This window comes from Corylus avellana, chromosome ca3 (assembly GCF_901000735.1).
Source record: "Corylus avellana chromosome ca3, CavTom2PMs-1.0".
Classification (NCBI taxonomy): Eukaryota; Viridiplantae; Streptophyta; class Magnoliopsida; order Fagales; family Betulaceae; genus Corylus; species Corylus avellana.
The window spans coordinates 14,514,353-14,534,052 of NC_081543.1; positions in this window are offsets into that span (position 1 = coordinate 14,514,353).

Genomic DNA, 19,700 nt, shown 5'->3' on the forward strand with positions numbered 1-19,700 from the left:
TTCAAGGCTGTGGTAAATAGCAAGTTGTGAGATTCCCCTGCTTTGTTGTCCTTCTCCCATTGTGTTTCCAACTTCAGCAAGCAAAGATTTTGGGTAAGAAGCACTAATGACAGAAAAAAGTGATGTGAAAGGACTCAAAGGAAGTCAAGACATTAGGGGAACCACAAGAGAGAGCAAAAGATCCTCTTGAATAACAAGATATCCACAAATGTATGGAAATGTCAAGGGAAACAATTAGTAGTTCCCTGTCTTTTTTAAAGTTGTCACATTTGCTTTCTTTATTAAAGAGCAAGGTGGTGGTGGTGTTATACTTAACGATCCTTAAAGGTCTTGGAAGGCCAAAAAAGCTGCTACAAATTGCTCAATGGGGTAATTTTTAACTCAAATGACATACCCTTCTATAAAATGGAGGATAAAACTGAGATTTTGAATTTAGAAAAGTGATGGTATACATGTGTAATGTCAGAAAAGTCCTGAATTTGAATTCACGTGTGAGGGAAAGTGTTAATCACTACTTTTCATTAGCTTAAGCTTTTGAGACAGATGGTAATTTAGCACGGTATTAGAGCTGAGGTCATTCGTTCCTATTAGCTTAAACTTTTGAAATAATCGGCGATTTCGCATGTAATGGCTGATTAAAAAGTAGTTGAAATTACATTAGTACTACTATGATTAATGCTTTTGGTAGTACATTAGATTCAAATAATTGTAAGGATAAATAAAACAAGCATAATAAATAGATGCCCCATTTACAGTTGAGAACTTGAAGTTGTCCCATGAGGCATTGTACAAAACCAGCTGCAGATTGACAACCCAAGATTCGTAAAATCAAAATGGTACATGTAGATGTACCATACATGCATGTATCAGTAGCAGGCTGGCATGTACATCTTGTTTCTTATGCTGTCTTTTCTGTTAGGTGGGGTAGAGGTGGAGCTCTGCCACTTTCTTCTTCTATGGACATTGCCTACCATATTGGAGCAAGATAACATTATCACCCATTGCCTGGTCGTTCGGGTACTAGCTGTATTCTCATGGGGACACTGTGGGATAACTCCAAAGGGGCATTTATCAATTAATAATGATGATGGTGATGATGTCTTTGCATGAAAGATAATAAAATTACCTTCAAAAATTTAGGGTTTCTCCCCATCAGATCTATTAAACCAATATCCATCTTATTAATTGACTGATTTTTTAAAAAATAAAATAAAAAAAATTCTTCCAACCCACTTCGAATTTTCCAAAGCCATATACATTTGTTAAAGTTAAATTTGCCTTTCCTATCTTTTACCGAAAGGACAAAATTAGTCAAAATAACTACAAAACAAACATATGAACACATGGTTTTCTTTGGTAATATAAGAGGGGTCTTTCTCACGGTCGAACTTAGAACAAGGTTATGAATTGTGTTAAAATAGTAATTAAATGATTAAATTCATTATTTTTTTATTAGTTTAAACTTCTAAGATAAGTAATGATTTAACGTGTTATTATAACATAAATCTGAGTTTGAACACCATCATGATGAGTATGAAGTAGGATAAAAGTCTCTAGGATTTTTGACATTGGCTGCTTATATTATTGCATCCAATGTATCAATCTTTGATGGCCCATTAGATACTATATTGTCTTTCTTCCAGGGGGTTCTGGGCCAAGATTGCAGTGAATTGTTAAGGTTTTGAAGTAGCGCCCAAGATCGAATACTAAATTTGGGCACATAACTTCTGCTGGGAGTAAAGTAGAAGAGCATGCAAACTTGCACCATTTGACCCATTCAATTTATTGTGCATGTTTCAGTAAGAACGAGCCACAGCTAGAGCCCATTGGGAGCTTGTTTTACCAATAAAATGAAATTGGGCCTATAGGTGGTTCGGCCACCCTCCTATTTGGCTAAAGGTGGTGGCTCGGCCATCTCCTCAACTTTTTTTTAATTATATATTTATATATTTCTATTGTAGATGACATATACCATAATATGATTTACACGTGTCATTTGACGATTTCCATCATAAATTTGGACGGAAGTTGGATTGCCCCCACTTTTTTTTTTTTTTTTTGGCTTACCACAAGGAGCTGTCACTAAATAAAACTTATTACAAATTGGTATAATCACTTAGAATGATTTTACAATTTTTCCCTTCAAAGTAAATTGCATGCTTTCTGAAATTGTTGGATAAAGCAAAATTTGCTGTTGAAATCATCCCTAATAATTTTTTGACGAAGGAGAGTTGATTTAGGTAAAACTTAGCAAACATTCTTTTTGGACGGTCGAGGTACAAACATGATGTAACATTTTACTACAATCGAAGAGTAAGATGTTGGGATTGTCATATTAATGTAAATATTTTTAGATGGGCAAAGTTTCAATCTTAACCTATTGAATTGACGTTTGTTCAAAATGTATGTGATTGTCTCATATATTTTTAAATATGTTTATTTTGAACGGATGTTAATTTAATAGATTTGAATTGAAAGAAACTTCTTCAATCTAATTTAAAGAAAAACTTTTTTCCTTTTCTAGATGTTGCTGGACTCTCTTGCGTGTCAACCATATGCTCTTGGATCGTATGGATTATATATTTTAGATTTCTAGATAAAATGGAACCAAATTCCTAAAATATATCGAATATATGTTTAGAAAATAAAATAAAATAAATAATATTTAAATGATATAGAGAAATAGTAGATAATTGGGGAAGAGGGAGCTCTCCCTCCTCCTTTCCCCTCTCCCTTACTCCCCGCTTCTTTCCTCCCCCTCCCCTACTCTTTTTTTTTTGTTTTTTTTTTTCGACTAGTCCAGTTGCTCCGCCCATCCCTTTACTTATGATGCGCTGCCTCTGTCCGCTCTCCACCATGTTGCACTGCTCTTCGCCTCTCCGGAATCAGTTGGGCTTTAGATCTAGTTTTTCAAATCTAAATCTAGTCTTCTCAACTAGTTTCACTCAGCCGGCCCACCGTCGTGCTAGTGCACTTCGCTTCCCTCACCCCGGCTGTTGTAGTTGTTTACTGGTTTTTTATTGTGTTTTGTAAACATTTTTATTCTGGCCTTTGGGTTGAGGAGGATTAGTTTCTGTGTGAGGGTTTTATTCCCATAGCCGCGAAAATAAAAGTTGGGAATATGGGTACCTATGTATTAGATTGAGTCTACCTGAAGCAGATCTATTCTATAACTGTAATTTGGACATGAGTTAGCGAATATTAAAGTCATAGATAGGACTTGATTGTAAGATTTTTATATTTATCTCTATGACGTTGTAACCTCATACTTTGGCTATGATTTATCAGAGCTTTATACTATTTGATGTAAAAGTTTTACGCTCTCGATATTTTTTCAATGAATGAATATGAATGATCCCCCTAAAAACAAAAATAGTAGATAATTGAATGTAGAATATATTTAAAAAGTTAATTAGCTAAAATAGAAAAATAGCTTTTGATTAAGTATTTGAAAGCATTCTCACCTGACTAGCCAAGATATGACCAAAATGAACTACATCTGGCCAGTGCCATGCTGAAACATTTGGTGACTTCTCACCAAACGTGAAAAAAAAAAAAAAAAAAAAAAAAAAACATTAAAAAATCTCTAACATTCTCTTTCTTTTCAAATAAACTAGTTTAGAGCTCGCGCTATGCACGAGATTATTCATTATAATTTGATTTTAAAGCTTAAAACACATCTCCATTGTATTTTTTATTATAGGTCAAAAAAGTTGTGTAAAAAAATCTATCATGCCTATTTCAATAAAAAAATAAATAAATACTAAAGGTTATTCAACAGTATATTGTTGAACATAGTGACACAATTACACATAAGTTTGCTTGAATATATAAATCACATAAAAATATACTATCAAAAGAACCATATATAATTTTAGTTTTAATCCATATAAATTAAAACATATTAAGAAATTCTCATATGTGTAATTTAAAACCAGCTAGAATGAGTTAAAACATAAGACCCATAAATCATAAGACCCATAAAACATATTAAAATATATCTAGGAGTAGTTTTATTTCTTTCATCAAAGAAAGACATATTGTAGAGGGAATATTGGAACACAAAAAAAACATAATGAACAACAAAGTCAATTAAATTTACAAAGAACAATAAGAAATTTGAGTGAAAAATAATATATAAATTAGAACAGAAAATCACTCAATATTTAATACAATCAAATAAATCATTTCAATCTTCCCTTAATCTAAAAAATAAATTAAAACAAACTAAATTTGTTCCCATATGTGTAGTTTAAAATGAAAAGAATAAAAAAAAATAAAAAAAATAAAGCACGAAAAAAGTATACTAATTTTCAACCGTCAACTTCTATATTTCCATGAAACTGATCAAATAAACTTTGTACAACCATCAACTTCTATAGGAAAGTGTTTTGAAACGTTGTTACCGTAGAAGGAGAGGGTGAGATTAAAAGTGAGAGAGACCGACGTGATTTAGAGTGAGAAAGATAAATGTAAGTTAATAAAACGAAAGGTCAACAAAAAAAAAAAAAAAAACTGAACAAAATACAACAAAAAAATCCTTAAGAAACAAACTAAAGATCATCAATTCACAATTGCTAAAAATTTATACATAAAAGTACAAAGATACATTCATCTAGAATATTTCATACCTCAAATCATAGTTCGGAGTCGCATATATTTCCATGAAACTAATCAAATAAACTTTGTGTAACCGTCAACTTCTATAGGAAAGAGTTTTATAACGTTGTTGCCATAGAAGGAGAGGATGAGTTTAGAGTGAGAGAGATAAATGTGAGTTAATAAAACAAAAGATCAAAATGAATTAATTAAGGAAAAATTGTGTTTTAATAAAGGGAGAGATATTAATGAATTAAGACACTTAATTTATTAAAAAAAAATCGTGATTTAGGGTGAGAGAGATAAACATGAGTTAATAAAAAGAATGGTCAAAATGAATTAATTAAGGAAAAATCATACACTTAATTCATTAAAAAAAAATAGAAAAAGGAAAAACCCCTTTCAATATTTGCACGGTTCAATTATTAAAATTATGAGTAAAAAAATTTAAATTTTTTTAAAAAGAAAGGTCAAAAGGAATTAATTAAGGAAAAATCGTACACTTAATTCATTAAAAAAATAGAAAAAGGAAAAACTCTTTCAATATTTGTACGGTTCAATTATTAAAAATTATGAGTAAAAAAATTTAAAATTTAAATAAAATATTGTTGGAGTGAAAAAAAAAAAGCTATAATTTAATTTATATTATTTGTTTTCTTATTTGATTCAGACATTAATAATATTTAATTTATTGAATAATTTATGTATGAAAAACTGTTAAAATATAATTAACACAATTAATTACGCTAATTAATGACCGGAGGTAAAAATAAAAAAAGGGTTCAAATATTAAATACATGGACACGTGTCGCAATTCTAAGCACTCTTAGATATTACAAAATATGGACACGTGTCGCAATTCTAAGCACTCTCTACGTCAAAACTCGGCTGATTTAGGGTGAGAGAGATAAACATGAGTTAATAAAAAAAATGGTCAAAAGGAATTAATTAAGGAAAAATCATACACTTAATTCATTAAAAAAATAGAAAAAGGAAAAACCCCTTTCAATATTTGCACAGTTCAATTATTAAAATTATGAGTAAAAAAATTTAAATTTTTTTTAAAAGAAAGGTCAAAAGGAATTAATTAAGGAAAAATCGTACACTTAATTCATTAAAAAAAATAGAAAAAAGGAAAAACCCTTTCAATATTTGCACGGTTCAATTATTAAAAATTATGTGTAAAAAAATTTAAAATTTAAACAAAATATTGTTTGCGTGAAAAAAATAAAAAAAGGTTATAATTTCATTTATATTATTTGTTTCCTTATTTGATTTGGACATTAATAATACTTAATTTATTGAATAATTTATGTATGAAAAACTCTTGAAATATAATAAACACAATTAATTACGCTAATTAATGATCGGAGGTAAAAATAAAAAAATTGTTCAGATATTAAAAACATGGACACATGTCGCAATTCTAAGCACTCTTAAATATTACAAAATATGGACACATGTCACAATTCTAAGCACTCTCTACGTCAAAACTCGGCTTATATATATATATATATATATATATATATATATGATAATAAGAAAATCTTTAAAAATGAATATGTAAATAGAATAGTGAAAGCTAATAGCTAAAATAGAAAATTAGATGTTAGTGCATGCTTTAGAAAAATGGGTATTTAAAATCAAGAAATATAATTTTCTAATTAAAATATAAAATAAATTTGTTGAACGGAATATAAATGGTCATTATATATGCCGTGTAAAGTAACATAAAAGGAAAGGTTTAAAAAATAAAAGGAAAGGTTTAAAAAATAAAATAAGGTTGATTACCTTACCTAGCTTTACCTTTTGAAATTGAAGCAATGGAGTTGGTAAAAAGGAATGGTGAATATTGTGAAAATCTTTTACATATCTAATGCAATCCAACTTTTTCCATGATGCGATCAATTCACATTAATTCTTATAATTTGAACCGTAAACTTCTCAATCAAACTACATATGAAAAATTATCTTATCTTATAAACCTTAATTCTAAAAGTTTAATAAACTATTAAATCAATTTAAATCAAAGCATATATATTATATATACTCCATGTTGGCAAGCTAGTGTGTTAGGTGCGTTGAAAGGCTGCACAAACCTACTGCAACTCCAAAAACTCTAGAAAATAAATAAATAAAAACAAAAAAAACAAAAAAAAAAGAGCTTTTTTTAATTAGAAAATAATAATAAAAAATAATAAAAAATCTGTAGAAACATAATCAAATAGATCAACCCAAAAGGCACGCAACGTAAGAAAGAATTGGTCAGAATCTAATTCACACACAATGATATCATTTTGGTCACACAACGTGTCTACAAGACATTTTATGATGGTGTCAGCAATCTTCCAAGTGCTTCACGAACCTTTGTTAATTTATTAGTATCAAGTATTAATTTATAATAAGGAAAAAGCATACACTTTATCTCTTCAACTTTCACTTTAATTATAATGTTGCACAATTTATTTATTTATTTTTTTTAAATTACAATTCACCCTTCAAATTATTAATGATTTTCATTTAAACCCTAACGTTATCATTTTTTGCTAATTTGGACAATAAATTAAGGTCATAATTCATATTTACGTGTCGCGTTCAGATCATATTAAGACATGCGTATAAGACTATATAAGTCAATTCTAATTCAACTTATTTAATTAAATTGGTCAAACCCATTAACCTTAACTCAAAAAAAACCTTAACCTACAATAAACGCGTGAAATATCAATATTTGGGAGCTATTGTAAATTTGTAATTAGGGTAGAAGTTAAAGGACATACCACATAAACATCTCACAAAAATGTTTCAAAGTTGACTGACAATATTTAGTAACCATTGAATATCTTCATTCTTTTTAATAATGATTGATCCAATGACTATTAAATCCTTATACGCCAACTTTATAAGACGTTTATGATATTTATAAGAAAAATACTTGGTTTCCATATTTGCTGATCTTTTGTCCATATCCTTACAAAAGATTGACAAATTTACTATTAAATTTGAGATATTATATATTAATAAAAAAATAAATATGTAACACTTCTCTATTTATAATATATAATATGTTTGTGTTATATAGAGCATTACCCAATAATTATTACTAAGAGAAAGATGCTTGGGAGTTGGGAATCCACTTAGAGAGGCTAATTAAAGGCCTCGTAAGAAAGAAAGGAATTTCATGAAATATATGGGAATTGAAATGGACCGTTAAATTTTACAAAATAAAAAATTAAACTAAAAAATAAATAAATAAAAGAATCAAGAAAAGAAAGGAATTTTATTTAAATATTCGAGAAAATGAAACATAAACATGAGCACGTTCAATTATCGAATAAAAATAATAAATTAAAACACATTCAAGAATTACACGTGCTGACACCAGAATCAAGGCTTCACGTTCTAGAAGATGACGTGTGCATGGGGAACACACGTGGGGACCCACGTATGCTGTACCACACGGCAACACTGTGCTTGCAGGTGTGTCCTCTCTGTTCTGTGCAGAGCGCCAGAGCCTAATTTTTCTTCTATTTTAAATTCATTTTTATATTAAAAACATGAAAACTTTGGCTTTAAATTTCTAATTACCACATATTTTTACGTGTTCTCAAACTTTAAAATATTTTAATTTGAACCATTAAACTTTTAATTACAATCAATTTAAACTTTTCAGTAGATTTTAAACGTTAAAAGCTAAACAATAGCATTTATATCTCTAATTTTTTTTTTATAAAATTTCAATTAAACACTTAATTTCAAATTAAAAATTAAAAATAAATATTTTAAAAAAAATCACAAGGTGACCAACGGTTGAGCCACCTTGTGACATTTTTTTTCAATTTTTTATTTTTTATTTTTTAATAAAAAGAAAATTAAATGATAATTTTCTCTTTTTAAGAGTTTTAACGGCAAAAATTGATGGAGATGTTTAAATTTACTGCAATTGAAAAGTTTAGAAGTCCAAATTAAAAAGTTTTAAAGTGTGGGGAGCATGTCAAAATGGGTGGTAATTTAAAGATTTAAAGTAAAATTTTCCTTAAAAACATTAATGTGAAAAATTTTAGTTGAAAAATATGAATTAAAAAATATAAAATAATAAAAACAATTTAACACCTTCGGTGCTTCTTTGACACGTTGGGAGTATTTATGAAGAAATGCTTCTCTTCATTTCCAAGACCATCTACTCACCATCTCATGTAAATGCATCTTGACTTTTTCAAAAAATAAAAAATAAAAAATTAAGACACATAGATGGTGCAGAGAATGCAAAGGAGCATATCTCGTATTTCTGATGATGAGTCATTCGTAGAAGTTGTGGAGACTCAACGGCTGAACCCAACGAGTAAGATTTTTATTTTTATTTTTATTTTTTTTCAGTCCCGAAATGATTATTGGGTAGAACAAATAAGCAAGCTTTAGCAAGAAAAAAACGTATTTTTGTTGTTTTTATTTATAAGTATTAAATGAATAAAACATAAGAAAAGACCTCTTTGAAGTTGTGATACCGAATTCACAGACATCTTCAACGTCCAAATGAAAATCAATGGTCGAGATTAGGCCATTGTTATCAACTTCTCCAATTTGGAAGAGAAAAAAAAAATGAAGAAAAAAAAAATGCTCCAAGTTTATATATATATATATTGACTAATTTCATCTTACAAATCAACCATTATATAATATATTTATGAACTTATGCAAACCTTACATAAGTCAATGGTAGAATTTATCATAAAATGGTATAGTTAAAGAAGCCTAGGATGTATAATTTACTGTTGAAATTGTTAATATACCAATTCAAATACAGCTCGTCTCCCTCTTGACAAGCAGGCCTCATAGAACTCTCATAATTACTATTCGAATGACTAACAATCAATTCATATAGTAAAGATTGCAGAGAATCCAAATTTTAATAACAATTACCATCACCCAATCAGAGATGAGGTTGTTGTATTGAATTTGTCAAATTTCTTCAAGATTCCTAATAAAACCAGAGGCTTTTAATTACCTGCCAAAAAAGCTGGTGGTTTGGGAAAGATGAATATAACAGCAATACACTTGTATATATATAGGTTGCATTTAGGATTACAATTTCAGAAGAATAGTTTGCGTTTTAAAAATATATCGCAAAATATAAGGCATTTAGTATTACGATTTAAAAAATACTTAATTTAAAATAGAAAAAACATATACATGTGATTTCTATAAGCATGAATGCTTATTTGAAAAAAAAAGAAAAAAAAAAGAAAAAAAAAAAGGCTAATTTAAACCAAATTATGATAAAAAAATAAATAAATAAAACTTTTTAAAATGTTTTGCCAAACGCTTTTACAATTTTAAAAAGTATCAATTTCAAAAATATAATTTTTTAAATCAAACTTATTAAAATTGCAATTTTAAACAAACCCATAAAAACGTTGTCGTATTGGCCCATTGGGCAGCCTAGCGGAGAAGAAAACAGAATGAGAGAAAAACAAAAAAAAAAAACAAAAAACAAAAAAAAGAGAGAAAAATCTTGTTGATGAGTGGGCCAGCAAGTAAAACGAGTGCGACAAATCCGTGGGCGCTCCTCCCATTCCACGATTCCAGTCCACTTGTGGAACAGAAGAGTCAAAAGCCCTCGGCTTGTTTAATAAGTTTGTAGGTGCATGTAAATTTACTCCCTCCAAAAGACAAAAGTGCATAAATGTTAAAAGTCCCCAAAGCACCCACCAAAGAACAAAAGCCAATAAAATACAAAACTTACAAGAAAAATGGTATTCCAACAGTTTGGTCTCTGCCAAGGAAGTATGAATTTATGGAAATATAATATTTATCGAATATAAAGAAGGAAAATGCTTTCTTTCTTCCTTTCGTTGTTCAACTTGTTTGAGCATGTATTTAAAAAATAGATATTTTAAGTTAAAATAATGTGTTTTTTTAAAAAAAACTTTATTTTTAAGCTTTTATTAAAATGCATTTTGATTATTTGTAGGCTTTTAAACTTTTAAAAGCACTTTTAACTTTTTTACCAAACATGTACTTTTTTCTTCAAACACACTTTTTGAATATTAAAGGCACTTTTATACCCGTCAAACTTATACCCAAACAAGCCCTTATTCTATACTCCCACTTTATAAAATTTTCATTAAATATGTAAGACCACATGAGTTTCAAATCCAATGATGGTTTTGAAAAATGAAAATATGGGAGAAGAATGAGGAGATGATGAGTAAAGCATTCGAATAGTTTATAAACAAGCTCAAGTTTGTTCAAAAAATAAATTAATTGAATTTGAAAAAAGTTATTTAACTCGGTGAAAAGCTCAAGTTCGGCTCTTGTTTGAAATAAAATTAAACCAACTAAACATGAACATTCAATACCATAGTAAAGAAAATAAAAAAATAAAACAATTTATTTGCATCGAAACACTTGAAAAATGCTAGCTATATATTAAAATTGTGACATGTTATCAATGCAACCATAAATAATTTTTCTCCAAAAATGTTTTTTCTTTCACTTTTATAGATACGCTTATTCTTCAAAAAATCAAAAGACAAATTTTTTACTGAAAGATTTTTTACCACATAAAGAGCAAGAACCTGATAAAAATATACTCAATTTTCAATTGTAACATGCCACACTTTTAAAAAATAGCATTTTCCAATCATTTTGACGTAGAGAAATAACTTAAATTCTGTAATTTTAGAATTTACAACGAATCTTATAGCATGTTTAGGTGTGCATTTGAAAAGCCTTAAAGTGTGTTTATTTTTATGTTTGGTAAAAAATACTGAAGACGTTTAAACGTATTTTTGACAAAAACTTAAAAATTAAGCTTTTGTCAAAAAAAAAAAAGTTTTTGACTTAAAAATTATATTTCTTAATGCAATGCTAAACAAGCTCTTAATCGATTTTACGCAGAAGTTTCCCCATAACACTATTATTTCACCTTCAATCCTAACATGTCCATTTAGTTTGAAAATCCAAGGATTTCGTTAAAGATTTGTTTCCCAAATATTACGTTATGTTAGCTTCCCAAGATAAAGTGGTTATATTGCATTATCGAGAAAGATTCACTAAGAAATGGTTAAAAATAATTTAAGGTGATGGGAGAGTGCTACTTTTTTGTTTAAAAATAGACTAGACTTAGTGGACCCAAAATTCCGGAAAATCTTTTTACTTTTGGAGCATGCATGTCACTAAAGTTAATAAAGAAATGGACAGCACTTAGAAAGATTTTTATTTTTATTAAAATAGGGAGATTGTCATTTCATGACACAATTATTTCATGAGAATCAAATCACACTTTAATAAAGCATTTTCTCTTTTCCTTCTAAGCTACTATACAAATTACAATGGGCTTTTTTGCCTAACATTATTCGTCCCATGTGAGCAATTTATATATCTTATTAGGAACTACTAAAAGTGTGGCAAATTATGACTCTAAACATCATTCATCACCCTATTTTAGTATTATAGAATTTGTTAGACGATTAAATTTATTATTTATTATCAGCTTAAATTTTAATAATATGTTTCACGTGTTTTGTCTTTTGAATTTTCAGCGTCTTCTTTTTCCAGCGGTGAAGCACACCACTAGAGCGATGTCCATAATATTCAGAGTCCAAGTGCTACACACACTCACAAAACCAAACAAGAGAGAGATTTTCACATGCTTATTAGCTGTAACACATTGTGTCTTACGATGTACTACTAATTACACACTACATGTCTCACTCGAGAAGACGTTATCTACAGCAAGTAATGGGCGGCTAATTGTAGTCGCCATCAATTATCATAGAAGTTAAGTCATAAATTTGAATCCTAACTTAAAAAAAAAAAAAAAAAAAAAAAAAAATCAGTAAATGGATCCGACAAGTTATTTCAAAATAATCAAAAAGCTTGATGATTGTAGTAGTGCAAGAGTGGTGTGACATGAATAGCATTTCTTATGCTCCCTATGTCAAAGACAGTATGTGCATTTTGTTTAGTAATATATGAAGGCAATTGATTCTATTGCACATGCTTTGCTTACCCAATAAAAAACATATAAAAGGCTTACTTCAATTTTTTATTTTAAGTTCCACACTTATTGAGAATGATAGAAAATATTTTCTATGTATTAAAAAAACGTTAGCATATCTTATGTCACAAGTTTTATTTATTTATTTAATTTTTTTTTTGGGTCTAATTATGAAGTGTGGACGTGTATCATTGTGCTCCCTAAGAGTCTGTGAAAACTTTTATGGTGCAGGGAATCTCCAAATTCCTCGAGAAACTCTCTAAAATCTTTTTGTGAATAAGAAATTTGATTGAGTGGATCCGTTTGGTAGTTTTTTTTTAGAGGGTGTTCTTGAGTATTTTATATTTTAAATTATTTGTTAATATTTTAATTATGAAAAAGATAAAATAAAGGACAAGAAAAAAGTTTTTTTAAAGAGAGAGAAGAATATATGCATTTTTGGTCTTTATATTTTGACAAATAAAGAAAAAGAAAAAGGTATTTGTTGATCATTTGACACGTGTCTTTTATAATAAAAATATTTAAAAATTATATATATATATATATATATATATATATATATATATATATATATAAAAAGAAAAAGAAAAAGAAGGGAATCTAGAAAAAGCATGAGGACCAAGAGTGGTTTCATGTCCAAGAACATGCTGGGTGCTTCAGAAACAAATGTGTACTTACAACCAAAAAAAAAAAAAAAAAAGTGGGGATACTAATATTCCACGTGGAGGTTTAATTAAAAAATAAAAAATAAAAACCCTCGAACATTGAGCAGGAACTGGAATTTTCTTGAGCGATCGATGCATGCATTTTCCTCACAATATTCCATTGTAATTCAAATTTATAGTAATTTGTATTTGTATTATTTATAGTAATTTGTATTATAGTAATTTGTAAACTATTTATAGTAATTTGTATTATTTATTTATTTTATGTAGGTAACTATGAACTCATTTTTGATAATTTGTGCCTTATAAAATGGGTGGTTCATGGAAATGACGAAATGTGATTGATGTATTGCATGCATCAAGTATATATTCTTGCATAATATTATTGCAATTCCCCTATGCCCCTTAGGTTCTATGCCTAGTGGTGTCAATTGATTAGTAGAAAATTCATTTTCAATAATTGTTGGAAATGAGAATCTTTGAATTTCTTTTAAATTTTCCCCCATTTTCATATATAATTATAAATTTAATTGACCAAAATAGTTGAGAGAAAGGAAAAGTGTGTGAGTATTTGTGGTAAAAAAAACTATTATTACTATTATTCCTATTCATAGAAAGAAACGGGAATGTCGACATAAATGACAACTGTGGTTGGTTTCTTTATGGCCCTACGAAAGTGTCACGTGACAGCAACAAATCTGTGAGCCGTTTCCATTCCGGAACCCATTGCTGGGAAAGTCTTTCCCAGATCTTTTTATTGTGTCTCCATCAAAGGGCCACAACTCTTTCAAATAAAAGGGCAATTCTTACCAAACTTTGAGGTACTATTCCTTCTTTTATAATTTTCTTATAAATTGATCGTATCGTCGTTATCATACGGTATTTGTGTAGATGGTCACATCCAAATGTCCTTACAAAATAATTTTATGGAGTTTAATAAAAATTAATAGGGATTTGAAATTTCAAAATATTATAATAATGCTCTACAGAAAGAAAAGAGTTGCCGGAACGGAGTTGTTGGACCGGGTATTGGATGAATAATGTCAAAATTCTTTTAAATAGTTTTCGGTCATGATTTGTATTTACTAATTCAACAGCTTATGATCTAGCAAAGATGGTTGTATCCCGGTCTCTAAATTAGGTTCGGATGGAGGATTTTTCAATTTTGATTTGTTATAATGTACTTGGTGAGCAATAAGTTTTTTGATTAATGAAATCCTCGAAAATTTCTTCAATTTTTTTTTTTTTTTTTTAAAAAAAAAATTATTCGTATAGTATATTGTGGCACTCACGTGGTTTGTAAAAGAATTCTAATAAAAAAAAAAGTATCATAAACAAAGTAGCAAATAATTTGATAAGTAAATTTTAATATTTAATAATTAATATATTTATAAAAAATTTATAGTAAAAATTGCGGTGTTGTTTCTAATAACACTTCAACTAAAAAGAACAAGCAAAATAATGTAAAAATAAAAAATAAAAAAATTAAGAAAAAGAAAAAAACATATCAGTCCCCACAACACAAATTAAACAAAGGAAAAAAACTAGCCGACTAACTTGACCTCTCCATCTTTCATGAGTAGGTAGGGAAAGTTAATTTATTACCAAAAAAAAAGTAGGGAAAGTTAATAATTTAATAATTGTCTACGTCACAAGGGTTTCTATAGAACCAAACTCATACAAATTGTTTAAGTAAAGTCCACTTTAACTCTTTTAAACTATTACCTTAATGATAATTTATCCCTTAAATTATCAATTGCCATAATTTATTACCCAAATTACTAAAATAATGATAATGTACTTCCGATTTTAACAAAATTATAAAATTACCTTCACTAAAATAAAAACAAAAATATTAAAATTTATTATTTTTTTCAAATTTTAAGGGTATTTTAGTCTTATTGAAAATTTTATAGGTGTAATTCAGTCATTTTGCTAACATTGAGGGGTATATTGTCATTGTTTTGGTAGTTTGTGAGGCAAATTGTCGTAATTGATAATTTGAGGGGTAAATTGTCATTAGGGTGGTAGTTTAAGGGAGTTAAGTAGATTTTACCCAAATTGTTTTCGTCTTAGTGCAAAAAAAAAAAAAACAAAAAACAAAAAACAAAAAACAAAAACAAAAACAAAACAAAAAAAACAAACTATGAATGATTTTCATAATATTTAGCACAAAAATCAACCAAGAACCCTTTTTAATTTGTAAATTGAATTCGTGGACTTATTGGGACCATTTGGCAGTGGACTTTGTTTGCTTTGTGGCTTAGAACTGTAACAAGATTTGATTGATACCGAAAAAAAACGTGTTTGATATGAAAAAGTAATTTTTTTTTATTTAAATAATAGTAAAAAATGATTAATATGATGTAAACAGTAAAAATATTATAAATTGAATTTGAGATGAATAGCAGGAGATTTTTGTTGTCCATTGACAAACAAGCATGAGAGTATCAAATTGTGTGCCCTGGCTTCAAATTACAAGAAAACCTAGATAAAAAAAAGTTGCAAAACATTAAATTAATTTAATGAAAAATCTTAATAACAAAAGTGTCGGTATAATAAAGATCTAAATTATTATTTAGCCTCTGTACATGAGAAAATCAACCCATTTATCAATGAGGTGTGATAAATGCACAACTTAAACTCAACTCTGGCCTAACTTATAGGCCAAATTTCTCTCTCTCTAGTTTAAGGCCCTCTCTCTCCTCCACAAACAATTATTTTTTAAAACTTAAGAGAAAAGTTAGACCAAAGTTGAGATTAAATTGTGTCTTTATCATTTTCCTTTGTAAATGAATTAGATAACAACTGTATGTTCCCTCAAAGGTGAATATTTATTACCTATGCCTTTGTCCAACCCCATGTCTACATTTGGACATGATTAAACCATTTGCCTCATAAAATAAAAGAAAAAGGAAAATAGTGACTACCTACTTGCAAATGAAAATAAAGCAATTATCGTATGCTTCAATGGATAAAGTTTTTATTTACATTAGGTTAAAATAATTTTCTCAAATTCGGTCTATTAAATTAATGTGTTTGTATGTAATTATCACATCACATGCATTTGGACCATATTAATTTAATAAATTAAGTATATTTAGCACTGCAATTTTATATCCAACAAGTGCCATTTTAAACAAAATTGCAGAGAATATATTATTGGGGATTGCGTTTTTAAAAATTTGCTATTTGAAAACTTATAAAATCTATATTTTCAAATCACAGATAATAAGGTTTTTTTTTTTTTTTTTTTTTTTTTTTTTTTAAGACACAATTTTAAAGGCTAAACAGTAATTTTGTTAAGCGTTTAATTGCGTTTTAAAAAACTACTTTTTTAAATCGCATTTTTTAAAATTGCAAAACGATCATAAATTAAAAAAAATAATAATAATAAAAAATTCCTCAATAAGAATTTAAAGGAAAACTTTATCTATTGCCAAATTACTTAAAGAAACCATCAAATCGTACTTGTTAATCTCAAAGAAAGAAAAGAAAAGTGCACCAGAATGCACGCATTTTAGGCACTAATCATCTAAGCCACCAAAAGTTTCGGAAATTGATACTTTAGGAGCATGTCATTAAAGTTGTACTAATTAACATAAGACTTTACCCAAAAACATGTTGATTAACTCAGGCCATAGTAATTTTCAACTTTCAAGCCTCAATTATTTTTCACGAGGCTTATAGGCCTTTTTCGTTCCCTTCACGAGCTTTTGCTTTATGAATTGAGATTCAGTGTATTTGTCTATCGGAATTGCTTGTAAGTCTATTTGTTTGAACATGTGGGTGGACAGTTTGAGACTCATTCAATTAGGTAAATCTTACAATTAACTGTCTAAATTATTAAAGATATGGAGGATCTAGATTTGTGCTTTATTCACACTCATCCCATGTGATCAGCAATTAGTACCATATGGTCTTATTTAATTGGGAGTTAGATGTTGCAAAATCTGGCCCCATATAACCAGTCTTTAGATTTGATTATGTGGTTAATATAATAGGTTGCAGCCGAATTATTAGATGAATTAAGACTAACTTTTTGGGAAAATAAAATTATTAATTTATTTCCCCCACTCAATACTTAATTTTATAATAAAGAAAAAGTTTGTAAATATTATTTCTGAATTATTTTAATAAATAGTTTTAAAGGATCCTTAAAACGGCCATGAGTTAAATTTGAAAAAAAAAAGAAAAAGAAAAAAAAAAGTGAATTAAATTTCCGTACAAATTAGATAGATAAATACTTTGAAATATTTTAATTTCATTTGCAATCATTAAAATAGAACATGTTATATACTCCAACAAAACAATATTCTAAATATAATTAGAAATGTCTTTTATTCAAATTTCATATATATAACATGTTTAGTGGGTGCATTAACTAAACCATGTGCTATAGAAAGAATACAAAATTTGTTTTTGTTTTTTATTTATTTATTTTTTTTGTGTGTTAGTTGAGTCAAATATGTAAACTTAATTTGGAATTGAATAAATAGACACGTAAAAAAGTCATTGGACTTTAAACTAGAATTGACTGAAGTGAAGATTGTACGAGATAGTCATCAAGTGGACCATGTTTCCGAAGACTTTGCTGCTGCCTCCAAGTCCAACCCTTCCCAGTCTTGGCCTGAACTTGTTCTATACTTTCTATTCAACCCCTAGCCAGTTTTTTTTTTTTTTTTTAAATTAATTAATTAATTAATTTTTAAATAGGTTTAAGTATTTTATGAGTGTTTTAGATTATTTATTAATATTTAAAAAAAAAGAAAAAAAAATAGAGAAAAGATTTATGAAACAGAGCCATCTCTTTATTTATTAGAATATTAAATTTATTTCAAAAGTTCTTAGAAAACACATTTGATTTAAATTGAAGAAATAATTAAGTAGGTATGTTTGATAATGATTTTTTGATAAGTATTTTTTTAGTTTAGAGCCCTCTAATTATAAACAAATACAATTTTTTTTTTTAAAAAAAAATTGGGTCGAAAGAATTAGTTCATCTAACTTAATTTATAAAACTTACTCCAACCCTTTTAATACCATTAAAAAAACAAAGCATTAATACAATTATATTACTAGATTGATGGGAAATTTCAAATGCACGTTAAAATAATAAAATATAGTGACAAGAGCCTTGAAAACGACCCCCCAAACATTGAAGAAAACCACCATAAATTTGTATTTAATAATCATAATAATCATGCAAATAAATAACAGAAAACTATTATTTTTTCAATTATCATCTAGAATGATAGCAGCTTCTCCGATGCCATCAAGGGTCAAAACCTATATGTGAATTCCAGTTGGCGGTGCTTTAATTCTGTCACAGGCTCTATCACGGACAGCTCCCATAAATACGATCCAAAATTCACCTATTAACTTACCCCCCAAAAAAAAAAAAAAAATCACCAAATCCAGAAGAAATAGACAGCAAGCTCTAACAGTAATTCAATGTAACGGCAAATAATATACTGAGAATAAAAATAGATCAATCGGTAGTTGTAAATTTTGTATGTTAGTTTTTACTACTTTTATAATTCAAGATTTAATTCAATAAATATGGTAAATATTTAATTTAATAAATAAATAATTTTTTGTTTGCAAGTGATTTTTTTTATTTTCTGAGCAAGTGAGAAACAAATAATTCAAAACAATACAATTATTTGATTGTGAGCGTCTTTGATTATGACTCAGCGGACGTTGTAACTTTTGTCCTTTGCTCGCCACGTGGAGGGTAGCAATAGACCTGAGGTGGTGCGGTGGTGTAGAGCATTAGAGCACACGTGTAAAGGGCGGTGAATAATCGAGAGCAACGGGCAGATATGGGGTTGCTGCCCGTTGTTCGACGCGGGCAGGTGGGTAGAGGAGGGAACAAAAACCTAGGAAAAAGAGCTCCTCAAAAGCCAGTCATCGGGGGCCCACGTCATCATCGTCGTCATGGGACGGTGGGGCCCTTTTGGTTGGGCCCGAAGAAAACGACAAAAGAATCTGGGGAAGTGAAACCGTGGGTTTCGGAGGTGTAGTACACGTACTGTTTTGGTTGCTGGGAGTCTTGACTTGCTTCATTGGCGCGTGGGTTGAACATTTCGCTTTTTTTTTTTTTCTTTTTCTTTTTTTGTTGAAATTTTCATAGAAAAAGTCCCATGTGTACCAAATTCCGGAACTCATTTTGTGGCACCTACAAAATCTATTACAGTTAACACCTGACGCATTAAACTGAAAATATAATAAAAAAATTAATAAATTATTTTTTAAAATAATCATATCAGAGCTTTCATAATGTAAGAGACAGAAATTTCCTCCGAACCAGTTTGGAGGAAATATTTTTCAACTCATGTAAACTAGTACTAAGTGTCTGTAAACATTTAAAATATACATTAAATTTAGTCTAAATTAGCAAATTGCTATTAATGATGTTAAGAATTTAATGT